Source organism: Trichosurus vulpecula, chromosome X (assembly GCF_011100635.1).
Source record: "Trichosurus vulpecula isolate mTriVul1 chromosome X, mTriVul1.pri, whole genome shotgun sequence".
NCBI classification, from domain to species: domain Eukaryota; kingdom Metazoa; phylum Chordata; class Mammalia; order Diprotodontia; family Phalangeridae; genus Trichosurus; species Trichosurus vulpecula.
This window is the reverse complement of record NC_050582.1, coordinates 3,331,787-3,353,849: the sequence shown is the minus strand read 5'-3', so window position 1 is coordinate 3,353,849 and position 22,063 is coordinate 3,331,787. Positions and strand designations below refer to the sequence as shown.

Here is a 22,063-nt window from a genome sequence, read left to right as displayed (position 1 = left end):
GATGGCAGATCTCAAAAACCATATTAAGGAACTGCTGGTTAGTAGCACCATATGCATTGCCCCTGCTGAGGGACAAGGGGAGAAAGAGAACTACTAGACTTTGAACAAGAGAACTAAAATGATCCCCAAAACCATGCCAAAAGTTCAAGATACCCCTGGACTGTCTGTGAGGCAGCCAGGGGTTTTCAGTTATTAGACACGGCAGCTAATTCTAGCAGATCGCTGTAGTAAAGGATGACAAGAAGACAATTTTTATCTCCCAGTATGAGTGTGTCCCCAGAGGCATCTCCAGAGCAAGGATCATGGAGAAGGTGGCTGAGAACATAAACTAAATAGAAGGTGTTGATATACTTGGACGGCCTCATTGTCTTCGGAAAAATACTGGGAGAAGAGCAGTAATGATGTAAGCAGTGAATTGGCTTGAAGTAGTGTGTCTGAAATTGTCGATTAACAAAATGTTGCTCTGTCAAATAGAAAGGCCATGTCGTGGTCCCTCAAGGTGTGAGCAGTGGCTTAAAGCAAAGCAAAGTACCCAACTGGCTACATGACAAACCTTTGAGACTTAAGGAATCATTTTTTAGCACTTGGTGGGTTTTACTGCAAATTTTCCAAGAACTCTCTTGCTGTTTCTGAAACTCTTAGTGATCTCACTCATGGATAAATGATGGAGGAGAATCAGAAACATAAGGCTAAGAAAGGTCTCTTTGATAGAAAGTCTCCGAAATTTTTCCGATAGCCTTGTCCACTGGCTCTCTCACATGCATCACTGTTGGCCCCTTGTCCTTTATATAGCCACATTTGCAAGCAATCCCGTACGAGAAGAGTAATGGTAAGCTGAAACCGGTTGCATTTGCCAGTACAAGATTCAGTGACAGGAGCACCAATGGAAAGCTTATTTCAGACCAAAGACAAAAAAGGCCCACAGAGACCTATCGAACTAGAAGCCATTATCATTGCTATCTGGGGAGCAAGTTGGCAAGAAGAAAGGAGTGACGGACAGTCAACCAATTCGATTCTGAAGAGATGGCTCACCAGTTGTAAAGAGCATGTCAAAGTTAGATGAGAATGTGACGATTCAGGTGAGAGAGACACTGCGCGTGTCAACCTCAGCCTGAAGGAGACCTCAACCAGACCCAGCGGGGATCTGATCCTCAGACAGCTTCTGTCCCACCCAGGGTTTCAGTCACCTGAGAGTACGGTGTCCAAAGAAGCCGACAGCTTGGCCAGAACCAGGCTCAGGTTTGAGATTGCATGCCTGTAGGTTTGAGGATGCTGATAATCAACCTAGACTAGATAGCAGGACAGAAAGGTGCAGGTCAAGCACAAAGGCCTAGAACCACCCAGCCAACAACCAGCCTAAGCTAGGATGATGCTGGAGAAGTGACAATGAGGAGAACGCGTTTTCTGACTCCCTTTTTTCTGCCCTTTTAGGTTTCTTTGCTCATACGCCGATGGTATGCATGCGCTATTGCTATGTGTGCATGTAACAAGTTATGAATGTAATTAAGACACAATCGCTAAAGGAGAGCTAGCAAATGAAGTCCTGTATTGGGCTATGTTCACTGCACACAGTGTTGGTGTGGATAAGTGGGTAAGTGGTAGCACGGGCTAAGTATCTGTGATGCTGGGATAATTACCTGAGATGTACTGGGTTTTTTATCACGATGCTCATGAGATATCTCTACAGGTGTTCATGTGATTATGCCAGGATTGGATTCCCCTTTCACTAAGGGGAAAAGTATCACCTCTGCTTAGCCAGGAGGTCTTCTTCTCTTCTGCATTTTCCTCCCCCATCTCCAGGCTAGAGAAAACCAGGAAGTATAGATAGAGGTGAATTACCCAGGCCATTTGAAGTAAAAACAGCTGGCTAAGGACACTCTTATGACACACTATGAGGGAGACATCATTCTTTGTGGAGAAGGTACCAGAAAAGGACCCCTGAGAAACATTGCAGAAAACTGCCAAAGATACCAAGACAGTGGCCATCTGGAGGCCCTTCACAAGGAGGAGGAAGTTGCCACCTCTTGAGGAAGCCCATCCCTGTGGGCTCAGCTCTCCTTCTTGGGAGTTTTCCTGCCATCTGGCCTAAACTGGCCCCTCTGCAGTTTCTACTCATTGGGCCTGCTTCTGACCTCCAGAACCAAGCAGTCCAAGGCTATCCCAGTTGCCACTCAGAGATCATTCAACCTACCTCTTCACAAATCTACTTCCCCAGAACTATAAGTAAAGAGGCAAAGCCTGAACTAGTTTAGGACATAATGATGTTAGCTCATCAAACTATAACTGTGGTTTATGATTGGATGACTGAAGAAGAGGGCAATGAAGTTGCTAGACTCCTGAGTTTGAGGAATTTGGTCACAATTTCTCCTCCACACAACAGTCCTTCAGATACTTGAAGAAATCAATCATGTCCTCTCTGAGTCTTCTCCAGACTAAACTGGCCCAGTTCCTTCAACCAATCTTGCTATGACATGGACTCAAGATCCTTCACCATCCTGGTTGCTCTTCTAGAAAGTCACCAACTTCTCAGTCTAAGAAGCATTTATTAAGTGACAACTGCATACCAGTCACTATGCTAGACACTGGAGATACAAAGAAAGACAAAAGACAGTACTTGGTTTCAAGCTCCCAAGTCCAATGGGGGAAGCAAAAGACAAGACATATACATGAAAAACTGAGGGTGGTCTCAGAGAGACGGCACTAAGATTAACAAATTGGGAAAGGCTTTTTGCAGAAGATGAGACTTGAAGGAAGCCACGAAAGGCCAGCCAGTGAATATATCTGGAGTGTGTCTGAGGAACAGTAAAGACACCACTGTCACTGGATCAAAGAAGACAGGGCAGGGGGCATGGAGCAGAGGTGGAAAGTGGAAGAAACCAATTTCCTTCTTAAAGTATGGTACCCAGGGCTGAACAAAATGTCCCAGATGAAGTGGGATAAGGCCCGAGAACAGTGGGCCTGTCACCTCCCTGTTCTGGGAAGCACAGTCCAAGATCATCACATTGGTTTCTTCCACCTTCTACCTCCAGACTCCCGCCCCCAGTCCAGGGCTTTTCCAGAACAGCTGGTATCTAATCAGGCCTCTTCCATCTTGTATTTGTGAAGTAGGTCAAAGAAACAAGTCTAAAAATCTCTACCACTATGGACAGTAGGGAAGTTGGGTAGTGTCCTGCATCAAGTGTGGTGTTTGTGTCTGTGTTGTCACAGTCAAAGGAGTGGGTGGAGGCAGATCTCCCTCCTAGAGAGGAAAATGAAGAGACTGGAGGACCAGAGTGTTAGGGAGAATGAAGGGCTCCTAAAGAAAATAGTCAGGAGGCTTTAAATGGGAGGAAAACTGGCTCAGAGGTGGAAGAAGAGATACTTGATTCTTGCCAAGATGTTGAAAGAGTGGGCCCAAATTCACCAGTGGAGAAAGGGAAGGAAAAGCCCAGCTGGATCTGCAGAGGAGGGAGGCACTTGTCCTCCCAAGGATGTTACAGTGGAGCCCCAGAAGCTCTCGGAGGAGAGATCATCCCGGAAGGCACAGAGAGGCAAGTGGAGAGTAAGTGATGAGTCCCTGCTGCCCACGGGTACTGAGGCAGCTGTCTGTTGTCTTCCTGACACACGGATCCAAGAAATGACAGAGAAGTTCCCAAGACTCAGTCTATTAGAGGACAGTTACCTACTTCAGGTGATCCACAGAGGCTTCATCTAACTATAGGTTCCAAGGCCACCAAAGAGTCCACGAATGAATGCAGTGAGCAGCAATTGTGAAGGCTTCAGCCAGATGGGTGAAGGTGAAAGGGATGAGACAAGAAACCACTCCACATCCACACCCTTTACATTTGAAACTGCAATTGAGGCGGGGATGGCCATTCCTGACCTTTGGCCTTTGGGTGGGCCTGGGAAATGCCAGGAATAGAAGAAGGGGAAGGGAATTGAGTTCAAAACTCACTAGTTTTAAAGTCAGTATTCTAAATTTCATTTTCCCTATATTAAAGAGTCCATTTAATCTGCATGTGAATGAGCAATCCTTTTTTGTCAGACAAAGTTGGAAAAGAGATTGAAATTCTGCAGGAATGAGGGCATGAACCAAGTTAATTATGAATTTTTATTAAACCAGACCAAAACCTAGGCAAGGCAAGTAGTGATGAGGGCGGTCTGCCCAAAGGACCTACACCTGCATATTAGAAATGAATGGATACTGTCTCCCTTAGAAAGCTCACTACCTTGTAGTTTGCCCAGATAGAGATCTTGGAGTAGCCCAGCCTTCTAGTAATGCTAATGTAGGAAACACATAGGGATCCATGACCAATTAGGCAATTGGAATCCATTATCTCTGGAGACCCCAGTTCTTACTCTGAGAGCATTTCTTCCCAAACATTCCCTCCCTCTAGGCCTCAGTTTCCATCCCTTTAAATTATAGGGTTAAAACCAATGACCTGGAAGTGTTATGCCTCCATTCCTTATACCAAGGGTGAGGAACCTGGGGCCTTGAGGCCACATGTGGCCCTCTAGGTCCTCAAGTGTGGCCCTTTGATGGAATCCAAACTTGGTTGCACTTGAGGACCTAGAGGGCCACATGCGGCCTTGAAGCCACAGGTTCCCCACCCCTGTCTTATACCTTTTGAACCTTAGTTTCTTCATTTGAACAATGGACTGATTCCTTCCTTCTCTGAGGTTTCTTCCTAAAGGCCCGCCTCTCTAGACCTGTTCTGATCTCTGTAAATGATCAAATTGGACTTGATAGACTCTTAAGGGTCCTGGTTCCAAGCCTGATATCCCAGGATCCTCAGGGTTGCCCTCTCTCTGGACCAGTTTCCCTTTTTATACAATGACAATAATACCCTCTTAGGACCCTGATTCCACCCTGATGATTTTTAAGACTCTTGGTTCCTGCTCTGAACCTCTGTGACTCTACGTGTCTCTCTGTCACTGGGCCTCAGTTTCTTCCATCTGCAGAATGAGGCAGCTTGACCCAATGGTCTTGAAGAGAATTGATTCCAGCTTTGAGACCTTTGAGATGTTCCTAAATGTTCCCCCTTTCCGAGCCACAATTTCCTTCTCTGGAAAATGATGGGGTTAAATTTGAGGGTATTTAAAGACCTGATTCCTGCTTTTCCATTCTGCAATAGTTGGTCCTTCTTTCTCTCTGCGCCTCAGTTCTCTGCTCTGCAAAATGAAGAGGTTGGGCTCATTTGTCTCTGCCACCCTGCAGTCCTGAGCTCCCCTCTCTGGGCCTCAGTGACGGCAGGCTCACTGAGACCCTCCTCCCCCACAATTGGCTGGTCTCAGCTTTGTCGAGAACCAAGTGTAGGGATTGGCTAGGCTGGTGATGGGAGCACTACCCAGAGACGTCTGGAGTTCTGGTTGTCCTGACAACCCCTCAGCAGGACCTAACGTATGTGTATGTGCATGTGTGTGTGAGTGTGCATGTGAATGTGTGTGTGTCTATGTGTCTCGGGTCCTGAGAAACACCTAGAGTTTATCAGGGACGAGCAGCATGGCTCCTTCCCCAATTCCCTGCTCTTCATGGGAAAGTAGGTACTCTCTGGGGTGGATCCAAGTCTGGCATCCAGGCAAGGGCAAGGAGGCAGAAAAATCAGGACCTTGGGGGGGACACTGAGGTCCATCAAGAAGCCACTAAACTAAGGTTATAATTAGGTAATGGCAGAGCCAGAAATGGAAGCCAAAGCTCCGGCCTCCCCACTTGCTACTGTTTAAGAAAAGTGTGGGCTGCTTCCAGAGTCACCCCAAGCTTCCCTGGGCAAGGAAAAATACTAAGCCTGGGACAGTATAGGGCAGATTACCTTGGCCCCAGGTGAGGAAAATAGGCACAATGGGGAAAATGACCAGGGACTAGGGGACAAGGAAGGGCCACAAAGAGACACCAGAAGCTGCTGCCTTCCCCCGGAAGATATAATGACACGATTCCCCAAGTTCCAGTAAGCAGCTGACCTCTTCCCAAGGATGTTCAAGAGATGAAGACTGTCCATCAAGAGACTGGACTGGCTGCTCTCTGAGGTCCTTTCTCAACTCAGAGAAAGGTGGCAAATCACTAGGTCCCTTCACCCTCAGGGGGCCTCCTTTCACAGGGAGAGTCTCTGCTGCCCACATGGGAACTGCTACTTGAACAGAGAAATGTTATTTATCTCATTTGAATTAGACCCAACATTGCTCCCCAGCCTCAGCCTTTTCTGCAGAGAGCTCTCCCTCCATCCTGGCAGCTTCTCTAGGGTAGGAAAGCACCTTCAATTTCACCTAGTCTCACCTCTGCCCATTTTACTGACAGGGAACCTGAGGCCCAAAGAAAGGAAGTGACTGATATTAGTGCCAGAAAGAGACATGACAGGCAGCTCAGTGGGTGGAGCACTAAACTGGGTGTTAAAGAGACTCAAGTTCAAACCCTGCTTCAAATACTAAGGAATTGTCAGGATCAAACGAAAGAACATTTAAAGCCCTTGGCAAACCTTAAAGTTATCATTCAAACCTCCTCCACTTTAGAGATGGGAAAACAGGGCCCAGAGAGGGGGAAGGACCTGGCATGTCCTGTATTGGATCTTAACAATCCTCTAGTTCACCCTTCCCCCATTTTACAGATGGAAAAAGGGAGGCCCAGAGATGGGAAGGGACTTGCCCACAAGTCAGTTGCAGAGCCAGGAAATGAACTACATCTCCAGAGGACCCAGCTCAGATGTGGGATGATCCCATGACTTTCAGGAATTCACTGACCACAAAAGCATCCAGAGTCTGTGTGTGTGTGTGTGTGTGTGTGTGTGTGTGTGTGTGTGTGTGTGTCTGTCTGTCTGTCTGTCTGTGTCTCTCCGCATGTGTGTGTCTGTCTGTCTGTCTCTCTCCGTGTGTGTGTCTGTCTGTCTGTCTGTCTATCTGTGTCTGTCTCCATGTGTGTGTGTGTCTGTCTGTCTGTGTCTGTCTCCATGTATTTGTGTGTGTGTGTGTCTGTCTGTCTATCTGTATCTGTCTCCATGTGTGTGTGTCTGTCTGTCTGTGTCTGTCTCCATGTATTTGTGTGTGTGTCTGTCTGTCTGTCTGTCTCCATGTGTGTGTGTGTCTGTCTGTGTCTGTCTCCATGTATTTGTGTGCGTGCGTGCGTGCGTGCGTGCGCGCACACACACGCGCATCTGTCTGTCTGTCTGTCTCTTCCTCCTCCCGCAAGCCGGCTTGAAAAGCCTTTTTCGTTTTCCATTCAAAGACAAGAATTCCCCATCTGATCAGCCCCAGCCCCAAGCACCCTTTGCAGAATGCACCTCCACCTCGGCCTGTGCTCCTCCTCCTCTCCTTCTAGCACCCAGTGCACTGGCCACAGTGAATCTGCTGTGGCCCCGGCCTTAGCCTGGCCCTCTCTTACCTTGGCTAATGGTTCCTTGTGTACCCTGGGCATGGCACTCCCCCACATGGAGCTCAGTTTTCTGTTAGATTAGGCTAATAACACTTGTGGCATCTACGTCGGAGGGCTGCAGTGAGACCCAAACAGGACAATATACAGTTAAGTGCTGCACCAAGAGAGCTATAGAAGTGTGAGTTACTGGTCCTCCTCCTTCTCTTTCCCTCTTTCTTCCCCCCTCCCCCTCCCTCTCCTCCCCTTCCTTTCTCCCCTTCCCTCCCCACTTCCTTCTTCCCCTCCTCATCCTCCCCATTCTCCTCCTCCTCCCTCCCCTCCCACATGTATCCCCCAGGTTTGCACTGCTCTCCTTCCTCAGTCCTCCATGCTGAAGCCGCTCATTTCCTTCCCAGTTCAGCCTAGACATCACCAATGGTGCGAGGTACTCTCTGCAGCTTCCAGATGAAAAGGTTCCTCTTGAATTTTCACAAAGCACTTGGGTTCACCTTTTTGCCGCCATACTAACCCTCCCCCCATTAAGCCACTTCTCCAGACACCCACTGTCTCCCTGTTGGTAGAACGTAAGCTTCTGGTACCACCTCCCTGGTAGCAAACACATGCCCAGAATGGAGCCAGCACTTCGTGACTGTTGGTGGAACTGAATTAAGCCGACCCCTAGCCCCGGCAATGGCACAGTGGGGCAAGAGCCCAAAATGACAAGAGCATCCAAATGTCACTTCCATCTCTGCCTCAGTTTCTTCCTCTGGATGATCTCCAACATTCTATGATCCTAAGTCCCTTTACCCTAGCTAGGCCCCAGTTTCCCCAACTGTAAAAGAAAACTAGGCTAGATCAAAGGTGTCAAACTCACTAACAGGGATGCCACCAAATCACTGTTAAAACCTCATTAAAGGGAGCAGCTAGGTGGCGCAGTGAGTAGAGCACTGGCCCTGGAGTCAGGAGGACCTGAGTTCAAATCCAGCCTCAGACACTTGACACATGTACTACCTGTGTGACCTTGGTCAAGTCACTTAACCCCAACTGCCCTGTCTTACCCGCAAAAAAAACCAAAAACAGAAACCTTATTAAAATGGAATTGGGAAATGTTTTAACAAAATAAATAAAAATACAATAGATCTAGGTATTGTTAATTTGCGATTTTCTAAGTCAATATGAGGCCAGAATTTGACTTTACTGGGCTAGATGATGGGTCTTTCTAGCTCTGCCAGTGTATATGTTCATTTATTCAATTATTTGTTCTTAAGTCATGGCCATGTGCTTACTGAAGCTGGGGTGGAGTGGAGGGGGGGCAAAGTATAGATCTGAATCCATGCCCACCAAGAAGGGGAGGAGATAAGGGAGAAGAACAAGCACTGAAGTGGACAAGTTGACATTGAACTGGAGAGTGTTTGTCAGCTACAGGGAGGTGAGGATGGTGGCAACAGGAACAGAGAAGTGGGGGCGGGGGGAGGGAAGGGAGGGGAATGGAACGATCAGTTCTGCTTTGGACACGTTCACCTTGAGGTGCCTATGAGACACCCAGATGGAAACACTGGGCAGGCAGCTGTCACTCTGAGCCAGATCAGGAAAGAGATGAGGGCTGCATAGAGAGATCAGAGGCACCTGGGTACCAATAATTGCCACCCTGGGAGTTGATCAGGTCACCAAGAAAGAGAATACAAAGTAAGAAGAGGTCCCAGGACCCAGCCTTAGGAACAATCATGCTTGAGGGATGGGGGTGAGGTGGGTGGGGAAGGTGATAATTCAGCAAAAGACATGGACGAAGATCAGACAGGCCAGGAAGAAGGCAACCAAGAGAGACCAATGTCCCCGGAAGCCAAGGGAGAAGAGAAGCAAGTGGGATAAGGAATGACCAAACACCAACACACTCAGCAGTGAAATTAAGCAAGACTGACCACATTGGAGAGTACAGTGGGGTGACCAGAAGTCAGATTCCAAGGGATGGAGGCAGGGACTGTTTCATTTGGCCTTCTGTATTCTTATTGCCTAGCACAGGGTTTGGCACACAGCCGGTGCTTAATAAGTGCTTCCTGACTGAGAAATGCATTGAATGACTGATAGAAGAGGGAATGGACTATGAGGAAGCAGAAGCCTCTCTAGGAGCTTGGCAGGTGATAAGAGACCAGAAGTAGAAGATGCAACAAGATAAAATAAAAGGGCTTTAAGGATGGGGAGAGTCCAGACAAGTCAAGAGAACAAGCCCGAAAGGAGTGTCCATGTAATGGAGAAAGACAACACTGAAAAGGGAGGGAAGTGGCAGGGCCCATGTGGGGAAAGACGGCCTGGGGGCCCTTGGGACACAAGGACCTTCAGGATGCTGTGCCATGGTGGAGAAAAAAGTCCAGAGAGTCAGGAGGGATGAAGGAGTCAACAAGGCCAGCCTGGGCACTTTCCTGAAAATTTCCAAGGTGGGAAGGTTGCTGACATGTAGCCATATTCTAGGGTGAGAAGGATTTGGAATCATGATGACAAAAAATGTCCAGAAGGCAGGAAACTGAGTCCAGAGAGGAATGAAGGAGTGAGCACATTTGTAGGTGGCCAGAAAGGAAGAAGGGTATACTGTTTGAAAATGAGAAAGGGGGCATCCCAGGGAGCAAGCTCCCAAAGTAGATGGGAGAGCATGGGTTCAAGGGCACAATTAGAGGCACTGGCCTTGACAAAGAGAAGGGCCACCTTTTTCTCTACATGGAGCAAAGGACAGAATGGGAGATGGTCCAGAAGGGTTGTAAGACGTAGAATAGCAGAGAGCAGGGAGCTTGTGGCCAATGTCCCCTATTTTTTTCTAGTAAAGCATGTAAGAGATGATTGAACTTTTGTTTCCACAGAAATCATGTAACACACGATTTATGAAGTAAATGTAGTTGGGGTATATAGCTCAGAGGTTGAGAGCAGACATTCCCTTCTTTTGTTCTCTGAGAATGCCTTTTTCCTGCAAGGCTAGGTGAAGCTCTATTAAGGATTAGGCCCATCAACCCAAGACACTGTCTTGAATAATGTGACTTTGCCTTATGTTAATGGTAGGGGAAACACAGATTTCCTGGATTCAACTCTCTTATCAATTGAGAAAATTCCTTGCTCATGCTATGGAGATCATAAAATCTGAGTGATGCAGACATCCTGAGCTGAGATTAAAAGTATGTATGGCTTGTCATTCTTTTGCTAAATAAAGTATTAAAAAAATGAGGATGGGGGGGCCTGAAATGTGGAAATGAGAAATGTAGTCAGGGGTAGAGACCGACATGGGAGGGGGGGTTAGGTGTTTTCGGATAGGTTGTGAACCTTGAAAAACCCAGCCAATGAAGAACAGGGGAGGGAAATGCAAATCAGAATAGGAATAAAAGGCTTTCTAAATGTCTTAAAGAGTGTGCCTTTTCTTAGGGGTCACCCACCCAAAAGGATGTCAAATAAAAATTTTTTTCCTAAATTCACTAATGGCCATGTGGAGTACTTGGTAATACAATTGTTTCTTACAAAATGGGGGCTCATCTGGGATTTGAAACATCTCAAGGGAGGAGTGACCGCCCACAGAAGGATGAAAAGGCATGTCCCATTGATTTCAATGGTGTCGTTTATTGGCTGCAGGCAATCCCCCTCATGGACTGTTAAGTATCCCAGGACTGAATTAATGAAAGAGGCCACTATGAATACAGGAAAGAAGGGGAGAAGGAAAAAAAAAAGTAGGTACTGCTGCAGTCAAGCAAACTCTGTACACAAACCAAGGTAAGGATGGAGAACTACTTAGTACTGCCTTGATGACTAAGGAATCTTGAATTAAGGTGCCAAAAGAGGTGGATTATCCGAGAAAGAAGGAAGTGGATTCTCCAACTTGGACATGCTTCCAATTGGTCCCTTAGGGAGGATGTAGAAATATTCCAGCATGTCAGTAGTGTTTGGGGGCAGATATCTAGAAGGGTTTTGTAAGGATATCCTTTGTAATTGGCTAGAAGTCAGTCAGAGTAATCTGGCATGTGATAACTGAGTTTTGACCCTTCTAATCCTAATCTTGAATTGGTTTATCTCCTAAAAAGCCAACGGGAAAATTAGATTTGTGCTCACTTTGTCTTGTTAAGTGTCTCTGTGTGTTTGTGAAGTGTTCCGTGTTTGTGGTCAGAGACTTAAAATGCAGCCAGAAAAACTTCTAAGGAACTTTTAAGGTCTGTAATTGGAGAAAGAGAACATTGGGAAAGATCTCCCACCTTAGGCTTTCAGTGGGAGATTAAGATTCTTTTTCTTGGGGTTCCAATGGCCAAGTTGGGATATCAGTTAGATGATGAGTAATGAAATTTAAAAAAAAAAAGCAGGGAGAGACTCTCTCAGAGGTTGGAAGGAGGAGTCAGTTGGCAAGCAGTTTTTAGAAAAGAATCTAAACCAGGCAGCCCAGAGAAAGGAAGGGCTGAGAGAAAAAAAAAGGCTCAGGGTTTGAATTCAGGCTTAATTAGATCTCAAAGCTAAAGTTTGTACTTTACGTTTAATTTAAATCTACAGAACTGTCTTTGCAAAATTAAGGGGTTTTTTCTGTTGTTTAAGTGATCACTATAGGATTTCAGTGATTCAGTTAGAATGAATATTAGCATAATAATGTTCTGTGAAGGGTGTGGGAGAAATACAGCTCTCTTGATTTGTAAATGTTTGAGCATTAACTCCCTCCAGTATCTGGAAGGTGGAGAGAAGCAGGACAAAGTTGGGGTAAGTATGATTTTTTTTTTAATTTGGGATATAAAGGAAAGTGGAAGCAGTCTGAGTTTGAAAGATTAAAAGAGAGAGAAATAAAGGGTTGAGCAAAAATATGGAAGGTAGAAAAGAAAAAAAATGTGTACATATGATTTGGAGACAGATGGGGCTGGACAGCAGCAAACCCATGTGCTCTCAGCCACTCCTTTGCCCATCCTTGGCTTCAAATGGTTTGAGCATGTTAAGAGAGTGTAAGGAAGTTTGATTTTGTTTTAAGAAGGGATTGAGAATGAAAATGTGTAGCTTGATTTGAAAACCAATAGATAAAGTTATAGAAAGTTGCAAGGACTAGTGTTTACCCACCTTTGGGGATGGATCTGTGGGAGGGTCTTATTGAATGGGAAGCTGAAATGCCTAGGGTAGCTCTTTTATCTGATGTCTGAAAGGAGACAGGACTTCAGCTTTTTAAGGAAGTAGAGGAAAAAGTTTTCAGAGCTGGGAATATACAGCCACATATCTTTTTAAGGGAATATATGAATTTGTGGATAACATTTCTTTTTAAAGGGCTAAGAGTATTGGAATTAAAAATATATGTATCTATAATTAAAATGCTTACATATTGTTGTTTGGCATTAAGAAATTTATTAACTGTATGGCCCCAAGATAGTTCCCAAGATGTGGAAACAAAACTTCGGACACAAAATGAGGAGGGATTGTAAGAGATGATTGAATTTTTGTTTCCACAGAAATCATGTAATACACGATTTATGAAGTAAATGTAGTTGGGGGATGTAGCTCAGAGGTTGAGAGCAGACATTCCCTTCTTTTGTTCTCTGAGAATGCCTTTTTTCTGCAAGGCCAGGTGAAGCTCTATTAAGGATTAGGCCCATCAACCCAAGACACTGTCTTGAATAATGTGACTTTGCCTTATGTTAATGGTAGGGGAAACACAGATTTCCTGGATTCAACTCTCTTATCAATTGAGAAAATTCCTTTCTCATGCTATGGAGATCATAAAATCTGAGTGATGCAGACACCCTAAGCTGAGATTAAAAGTAAGTATGGCTTGTCATTCTTTTACTAAATAAAGTATAAACAAAATGAGGATGGGGGGGGCCTGAAATGTGGGGAGGGGAGGTTAGGTGTTTTCAGATAGGCTGTGAACCTAGAAATACCCAGCCAATGGGGAACAGGGGAGGGAAATGTGACTCAGGATAGGAATAAAAGGCTTTGTAATTGTCTTCTTAGGGGTCACACATCCTAAAGGATGTAAAATAAAAACCTTTTTTTTCTAAGTTCAGTAATGGCCATATGGAGTTCTTGGTAAGACGAATGTTTCTTACAAGTATGAAGTGAAGGTTCTCTGCTGAGAGGGAGGGGGGAAGAAAGGGTGTGGAAAAACTTGAGAGGAGAAGAGTAAGTTTGGAATATCCACTGCAGGGAGTATAATACAGTATCCATCATGGAAGAAGAAAAGGACTCCACAGGACTGGATGTGTCCCAATTTTTTTTAAAAGAATGAGGGAAATCTAATAGAATCAGTAATGTATAGACCAACCAGCTTGACTTCCACTGCTTGCAAAATTCTGGAGCACTCCTGTGAACATTTGGAAGAGCTAGCCTGGCTTCATCAAGAATAGGTTATGCCAAACTAACCTCACATCTGCTTGAGGTCAGGATTACTAGCCTCAAAGATTTGGGGAATGCTGCAGACATAGGAAACCTAGATTTTAGCCAAGCATTTGACAAAGTTTCTCATCCTGTGCCTGGGGAATAGATGGTGAGATGTAGAAGACAGTACAATTAGGATTCAGAAGTGGTTGAATGACTGGACCCAAACAGCAATAACTAAAGTAATGATGTCACTTTGGAAGGAAGTATCCATTCGGGGATCTGTACTCACCTCTATGCTGTCTGACATCTACATCAACGGTTTTGACAAAGATGCACTTGTCACATTTTAAGATATACAAGCCTGGGACCAATAACAAACATGATAGATGTCAGGATCCAAAAATACTTCAACAAGCTAGAGCAACAGGCCAAATCCATTATGAAACTTAGTAAGTATAAATTAAAAGATCTGCCCTTGGATTCAAAAAAAAGTAACATGTGGCGGGAAGGGTAGGTAACATGGCAAGACAATGATTTACCTGAAAAAGATCTTGAGTTCTTAGTGAACTTCAAGTTCAATTTGAGTCAAAGGAATGATATGGCAGCTAAAAAAGACAATATATCTTAGGCTCTATTGAGAGGCACAATGTCCAGAACAAATAAGAGCATACTTTTGTTACAGTCAGCCCTTATCAGACCACATCTGGAACACTGTGTTTAGGTCTGGGTACCACATTTTAGGAAAGACAGACAACAGAAGAGGATGACCAGAATGATGAGAGGATTGGAGAGTGTACCACATAAGGATCAGTTGAAGGAATATGGGACATTTAGCTTAAGTGAGAGAAGACTAAAGGGAGACATGATAGCCAGAGGTTTTTGTTTGGTTGGTTTTTTTGGCAGGGCAATTGGGTTTAAGCGACTTGCCCAAGGTCACACAGCTAGTACATGTGTCGAGTATCTGAGGCTGCATTTGAACTCAGGTCCTCCTGACTCCAGGGCCAGTGCTCTACCCACTGCACCACCCAGCTGCCCCGTCAGAGGTTTTTAAGGAAAGGCTACATGACCACTTGTTAAGGATACTCTTGGTCATACACAAATAGTTTGGACAAAAACTGCTGGAACAATCAGAAAGCCATCTGGCTGAAACTAGGCATAGGCCAACATCTCCAACCATATACCTAGATATGCTCCAAATGGAAAGGTGACAGCTATAAAGCTACAACATATCATAAGCAGATTGGAGGAGCAAGGAAGAAAATTATCTATAAGATTTATGAATGAAGAAAGTTCATGATCAAACAAGGGATAGAGAAGATCACAGAGTAAAACAGGCAGTTTTGATTACAAAAAAATTAAATGTTTCCCACAAACAAAAATCATTTGTACTTAAAATCAGAAGGGAAAGGACTTGGCAGTAAATTTCTCATTTCTAAGACATATAAGGAACTGATTAAAATTTATAAATATAAGAGCCATTTCTCCAATTGATAAATGGTCAAAAGCTATGAACAGGCAGTTTTCAAAGGAAGAAATCCATGCTACCAAGCCATGTGAAAAAATGCTTTAGATCATTAATAATTAGAGAAATACAAATTAAAACAACTTTTGAGGGTTCTGCGTCATACTCAACAGGGTTGTAGGAAAATAGGTACATTAATGCATTGTTGGTGAAGCTACGACTTGGTTCAGCCACTCTGGAAATCAATTTGGAATTACGCCCCTAAAGTTGTTAAATTGTGCATACCCTTTAACCCAGCAATAACTACTAGGCCTATACCCCAAAGAGCTCAAATAAAGAGGAAAAGTATTCACATGCACCAAATTGTTTATAGCCACTGTTTTTATGGTGGTGATCATCAATTGGAGGATGACTGAACAAATTCTGCCATATGCATGTGATGGAATGGTATGGTGCTCTAAGAAACGACGGAGGAATGTTTTCCGAGAAACCTGGGAAGACTGGTATCACTTCATGTAAAATGAAGTCGGCAGGACCAGGGGAACAATTTAATGACATTGTAAAAGCAAACAACTTTGGAGAGACTAAGGGACCCAAATCAACACAAGGCCCAAGGCCATTCCTGAGGATGCCTGCTGCCAGGAGGGACATGCACTGGGTGCAGACTGAGCCATTCTTTTTTAGACATAGACAATGCAGGACTTTGTTTGGCTTGAGTATACGTGTTTGTTACAAGAGTTTGCTTTGGTTTTGCCCTTTTTTCTAGTTGGGGTGGGAGGAAGAGGAAAGGTGGATTTTTGTTCATGGGTTGGAGCAAATAGTTTTCAAGGTCCCTACCAACCTGGAGATTCTGGGACTGGCTCAGGGTCACATGGCTAATAAGCACTGGAATTGGGATTTGAACCCAGGTCTGCTTCTGTCTTCAGGGCCAGTGTATTTTCAAGTACCGTCATGCTACTCATTTATATTACACATACATATCCCCAACAGCTGGGCAGTCCATTCTGATTCTATTCTGCACAACCCCATTTCCACCCAACCACACAGAAGCCTAAACCTAAGGAGTCTCAAGGATTCAGCCCTCCTCCCACCCCACCCCCACTCTCACCCACCCCAGCCCCCAGCCAGGGCCTCCATTCTAGTGACAATCAACAGCACTGCCACAGGGCCTCCTAGGACAATTAGAAACAAGGGGTCTGGGGGGTGGGGGAGAGGAGGGGCTGGGCAGCCAGAACGAGCAGATGGCAGGCTTAGCATAAGAATACAGCTAGCAGGGAGCCCCCAGTTCAGACTCCCCCAGGGCCCCTCCCCTTCCCTCACAGGCTCCGTTGGCCACCTGCTGAACTAGGCTTCCTTAGCCCCATTGAGCTCATCAATTTTTCATTCTGGGCAAAGGAACCGTCTCCTTTCTCCCCAGCTAAGGCAGTGAAGACACCCTGAGCAGCCGCCCACCGGAATTGTTCGGATGACCAATGATGATACCAGCCTCAGTCGCAATAGGATCAGAGCATCCTAGGATTTAGAGTGGCAACAGGCCCTCCCTTGGAGACCATTTGGTATATTCCCTGCCACCTTGTTTTATAGAGAGGGAAACTGAGGCCCAGAATTTAGGATCGTAGAATGTTAGAGCTAGGAGGGACCATAAAGTCAACCTAATTCAAGCCCCAGCTCCTCCAACCTGCAAAACACACACACACACACACAGACACAGACACACATACTGGTGGAGAGGGAAAAAGGATTTAGGATCACAGAATGTCTGATGGATAGGCTCTTGGAGACCAGCAAGTTTACTAGAAATGCCTATTTTATGAATGAGAAAACTGAGGCCCCCAGAGGGGAAGAGCATCCTCGATGACTCAAAGCCAGGCCTATTGAACCCTGGTGCAGGGTTCTCTTCACAACTCCAGCCTCTCAGGGTATGGATGGAGGCAACCATAACAACATTTGTGCATTTGAACAGATCCATTACGTCCTCCTGCCAAAGACCCAGAACCACCCCCCACCCTCCTCCATTCACATCTTCTCAGCCTATACAGTTCTTGTCCAGGACCTCCCATAAGTTCTCCTTGGAGGACACCCCTCCCAGTGTACTGAAGGCCTTCCCCTAGAGCTTCTGGCATTTTGTCATGAAGAAGCTGCTCCAATTCCTCTGACCCTTTCAAGTTTACAAAGCACTTTTCTCCCAACAACCTTGTGAAGGAGGCAGAGCAAGAATTATACCCACTTTCTAGAGGAGAAAAATAAGGCTGAAAGGAGGAAGGACTTGCTCAGGGTGACACAGCTCATGAGTGCTGAAGTCCAAAAGTGTTCCTTCCACTTAGTCACACTGGCCCAGGCTCAAAAGAGCCCCAGCACAGGGTGGGTAGCATTGGCTACGATGACCAGGGTACATGTCTTGGCCCTACTAATTAAGTAGGAAATCTCGCCAAGGGAGCCAAGGGGGAAAATCTGAGGGCCTGCCTCCCTGGCAGGTTGTGTTGGAAGAAGTCCAGTCATGAATCCATCCTCTTTGAGAGGAATGAGCAAACTGAAGTCCAGAGGGGGAAAGGATTTGGCCAAGGTCACCTCATGGGCAAGTGTGGCACAGCCAGGAGCAGCCTGCTCCTCCTCCCTGCCCCCACTGCCACCAACCTAGTTCATCTCTCACCTAGCATATGTTTCTGGCCTCCTGGCTTGTCTCTCCCCATCTCCATAAAGTCAATCTCTGTCCATATCCTTCAAAGACTCATTATTGCCTACTGGATGCTCTCCTGTACCTGGCTCCAGTCTCCTTCTCCAACCTTCTCTTCCACTGCTCTCAAACATGGCGCTAAAGCCCAGCCAAGCTGGACCATTCCTCAGCCACCCCAGTCCTTTCCTACCTCATGACCCCTGACACCTGGAATCTGACCTCCCCCTCCAGCCAGTAGCAGCCGCTGCCCCTTCCAAAGGCCTGTAAGTCAGTCTCTTGTGAACAGTCTGGTTTGGGACAGAGTTAGCCCGGTCATTGTCTTATCCTCCACCAACTCAACTAGGAGATCTCACCGGTAAGGAACCCAGCGTCTAGACTTAAGCTTGGAACTCTATACAGAGTAGGAAAACAAGGAACAAGGGAGTGACAATAAGTGAGTGATTGAATGAATGAACGACTTTATGAGTAAGTGAATGAATGAATAAGTGAGTGAATGAATGAGTTTATGAGTGAGCGAATGAATGAATGAGTGAGCAGATGAATGAATAAATGCCTAAGTGAATGAATGAAGGAGCAAGTGAATGAGGAAATGAATGAGGGAGCTAGTGAGTGAATGAGGAAATGAATGAGGGAGTGGATGACTCAATGCCGGAGTCGTTTGTGGCTCGGAGCAGAGCTGTCCAGAGGTAGGTGGGTTACTGTTCCCAGCTGAACCGTACCCAGTGCCGGAGCCATTAACACTTACAACTTGTGGTTTTGCTAAGACCTCAGATCTCCAGGCTGGACCCTAAATGGCCCTGGGCTTTGGTCTGCGGGGAGCCCTCAATGGAGAGGATACTCAAGGCACGTCACTCTCAAACTTTGTGCCTTGCAAACACTCAAGTGATAGAGAAATGTCAGCATCCTTAGGCTAGAAATAGCTCACAGCCAGGCTAAATGTGGTCTTCATTCCACAAACAAGCTGCTCCTTCAGCCCAGGATCTCCTAGAGTGCAGACACTGGAACTACCAATGTGGCTGGTCTCTACCAGGGGATTGGAGAATAGAGAGCTGGAAGAAAGCTGAGAGAGCATCCAACCCAACACTTTCATTTTACAGAAAGGGAAACTGAAGCATGCGGAGGGGAAAGAACTTAGGACCACAGAATGGCGGGGTTTATCTGATCCAACTCCCTAATTTGACATATGGGGAAACTGGGGCCTGTTTGAGGTACGGAGGGTTTGAGAGTGAGAGGTAGCTATCATGGACTTCGTTCCTCCTGGCCCTACTCTGCCACTGACTTGGGTGTCCCTGGCTCCCTCTGGGCCTCAGTTTCCTCTCAAGTACTAAGTCAAATGAGGGAGGGACTGGGGAAATCATGGCCCTAGTTCTCAGCCCTCTCAATCTTTTCTCACCACTCCTCTGCATTATCATTTCCATTTTACAGAGCAGAAAGCTGAGGCTCCCAAAGGACAGGTGACTTGCCCCAGGTCACAGAGCTAGCAAATACCAAAGGTGCCATTTGAACCCAGGCCTTCTGCCTTTAAGGCCAACAACCTTGCCAATATCTCATGTTGCCTGCCTCCAGCCATCAAATATTGGTAAATTTCCAGCCCATGCAGTAACCCACAAATCCATATTCATGAAGCTCCATGGGCCTTAATTAGAGAGCAAACCCAACCTTCTTATCTTTAAAAAAAAGGGGGGGTGGAGAAAATCAGAGCACAAGAGGGACAGAGATTTGCCCGAGGTGGCCAGTGAGTCAGTGGTGGAGGTAGGCCCGGACCCCAGGTGTTCTGACTCATCCACTCAGTGACTCAGAAACCATGGAGGCCACCCCTGCCCCCATCCCCAGGGCTACCTTAGAGAGGCTCAGAGACCTGCCACCACTTTGTAAGGAATGATGGATTCCAAATGCAGGGCTTCAGCAGGACACTGCACAATCAAGTCATACATGGCACAATCCAATTGGAGGGTGCGGCCATGAGTTGGTCTGAGATATAATGGGAAGAGTACTGTATTTGGTTTGAACCTCAGATCTTTTAATGAGCTGTGTGACCTTGGACAAGTCATATGACCCTTCCAGCCCTTTCCCTCTTCAGGAGTTGGAATAGATAGAAGGTGCAGCGAGCAAGGCTCGGTGCAAACTACTCCTCTTGCCAAACCAAGGAGCCTGGAGACACAAACACACCCCAACAAATTCAGTCTACTATGATCTAAAAATCAGTACTGAGATGCCTGGACTGGAGCTGCCCAAGATCTCATCAACGTGTGGATGCTAGTGAGACATATACAGGAGGCACCGGGAGACATGCCGGCTGAACAGAACCTTAGAAAGGACCTCCCACCACAGAATCCCAGAGCTGGAAAGGATCTCCAGCACCTAACACACAACAAGAGCTTCGATCAGCTTTCTGAGTTGAATTGAATGTAGCTTAGAGTACTAGGAATCACCTCCTGGGTCTGGAGCCAGGAGAGCCTGGGGTGCTAAGCTTGCCTCTGCCAAGTCCCACCCAGGTGTCTTTGGACAAGTCATCAGACCCCTCTAGGCTTCAGGATCTTCATCTGTAAAAACAGGGCTATGGACTGGACTGGGCAAGTCCCTGCCATGTCTACCCACTACCCCTAGTTTTGCCCTCTGGGGTCAAGCAGAGGCAATTAAGTCCCAGGGTCGAAAGCCAGAAAGGATATCATTAGAGTAGAAAACTGAAGCCCCAATAACTGGCACAAAGGTCCAAAGTGGCAGTCGGGATTCCAACTCAGGTCTTGTGACGCCCACTCCAGAAGGATGGCTGTCTACGAGCCCCCTTCCAGTACTTGAAGACACCTAGTGTGTCCCCTCTAGACCTTCTCTCACCAGGGCAGATACCCCAGCCCCTCCTCATCCTGGTCACCCTCCTCTGGGGACTTTCCAGCTTTCCCAGCGTGGCACCCAGAAGGGGACACGATATTCCAGATGTGGTCAGCAGCTCAGGGCAGGAGGCAGGAGGATTAGCACCCCCCCAACCTCCCAGGGTCTGGACTGCCTCTCTTAATACAGGATTTGGCACAGACACCCAGATACCCACTAGCCTGAAGGCCCAGGCTCTCCCTTGTTCATATACGCCCTCCTAGCCAGAGAGTCCTGATGTAAAGAGATAAGGGGATAAGGGCTTGGAGCTCCTTGGAAATCCATACCCCCTTCCTCCCCACACAAGCAGGACAGGCCGGCCCCAGGTCTCTGAAAAGCTCCTGGGTCTCTGGGGCTGCCCACTGGGGCTGGGGCAGCGGTGCTGGCCCCAGCTCTCTGGGCTCTCTTCTATACAGCTCAGGCTAGTGCCCCTACACACACACACACACACACACACACACACACACACACGCACAGGCGCGAGCGCGAGCGCGCGCGCGCGCACACACACACACACACACACATACACACAAAGACACACAACCAGGCACAGACGCACCAGAGCCACATCGACAGAGAGGGATAGACACACGTACACAGTGACAAAGACACGTTGAGACAGACACACAGTCAGGCACACACACACACACTGGGCCCTTTCCCTCCCTCCCCTGTCCCCTCCCCCGGGCTCTGCGGGGCCGCAGCCGGGCGTGTGTGCGTGTGTGTGTATGTGTGTGTGTTGTGTAAGGGGGGGGGGAACAAAGCCAGGAGCGTATACACACACACACACACACACACACGCACGCACACACGCCCATCCCTCCCTCGGACCCAGAGCAGGCTAAGGTGGGGGTGGGGGCCGCCTAGCCAACCCCACCTCACTGCCCGCCCCACCCCCCCGCACCGATCAGTCTCCCCCCCTAGCCCCTGGGCTCCCCACGACGGCCAAGGTCGCGGGCGGACCGCACCTCGCCCGCCCCTGGCGCGCCTGCCCTGACCTGCCGCCGCTGTCGCTGTCGCTGTCCCTCGGCCGCCTGCCGCCGCTGCTCTTCGGGGCTGGGGAGGAGAAGCAGCCGCGTCCCCAGGGGCTGTGCCCGGAGCTGGCTCCGCTCGGCAGGAGGAGACTGCTCAAGGGACCGAGGGGAGGGGACCGAGGGGAGGGGGAGAGGAGGAGGAGGGAGGATGGAGGTGGAGGAGGAGGGAGAAAGGAGGAGGGAGGAGAGAGGAGGAGAGGAGCCTGGAGAGAGCAGGGGGGAGGAGTAACGGGGAGGCGGGGGACAGAGGAGGGGAGGGGGAGAGGGAGGAGAGAGGAGAGGGAGATGGATGAGAAAAAGATGGAGAGGAGGAGAGAAAAGGAGAAAAGGAGTGAGGAGAGGGCAGATGAAGGAGGAAGCCACAGTGGGGATCGGAGGGGAAGCTGCCCCACCGGGCC

General features: G+C 47.3%; 1 protein-coding gene across 1 annotated transcript in view; it reads right to left on the bottom strand.

Annotated features, from left to right (window-relative positions):
- The window catches only part of PAK3 (p21 (RAC1) activated kinase 3), a gene marked incomplete in the record, with an annotated part of 58,330 nt that extends 36,594 nt beyond the window's left edge, over positions 1-21,736 (bottom strand). Inside the window, 1 exon segment of the mRNA XM_036740348.1 lies at positions 21,630-21,736.
- Between the last annotated feature and the right edge of the window lie 327 nt (positions 21,737-22,063).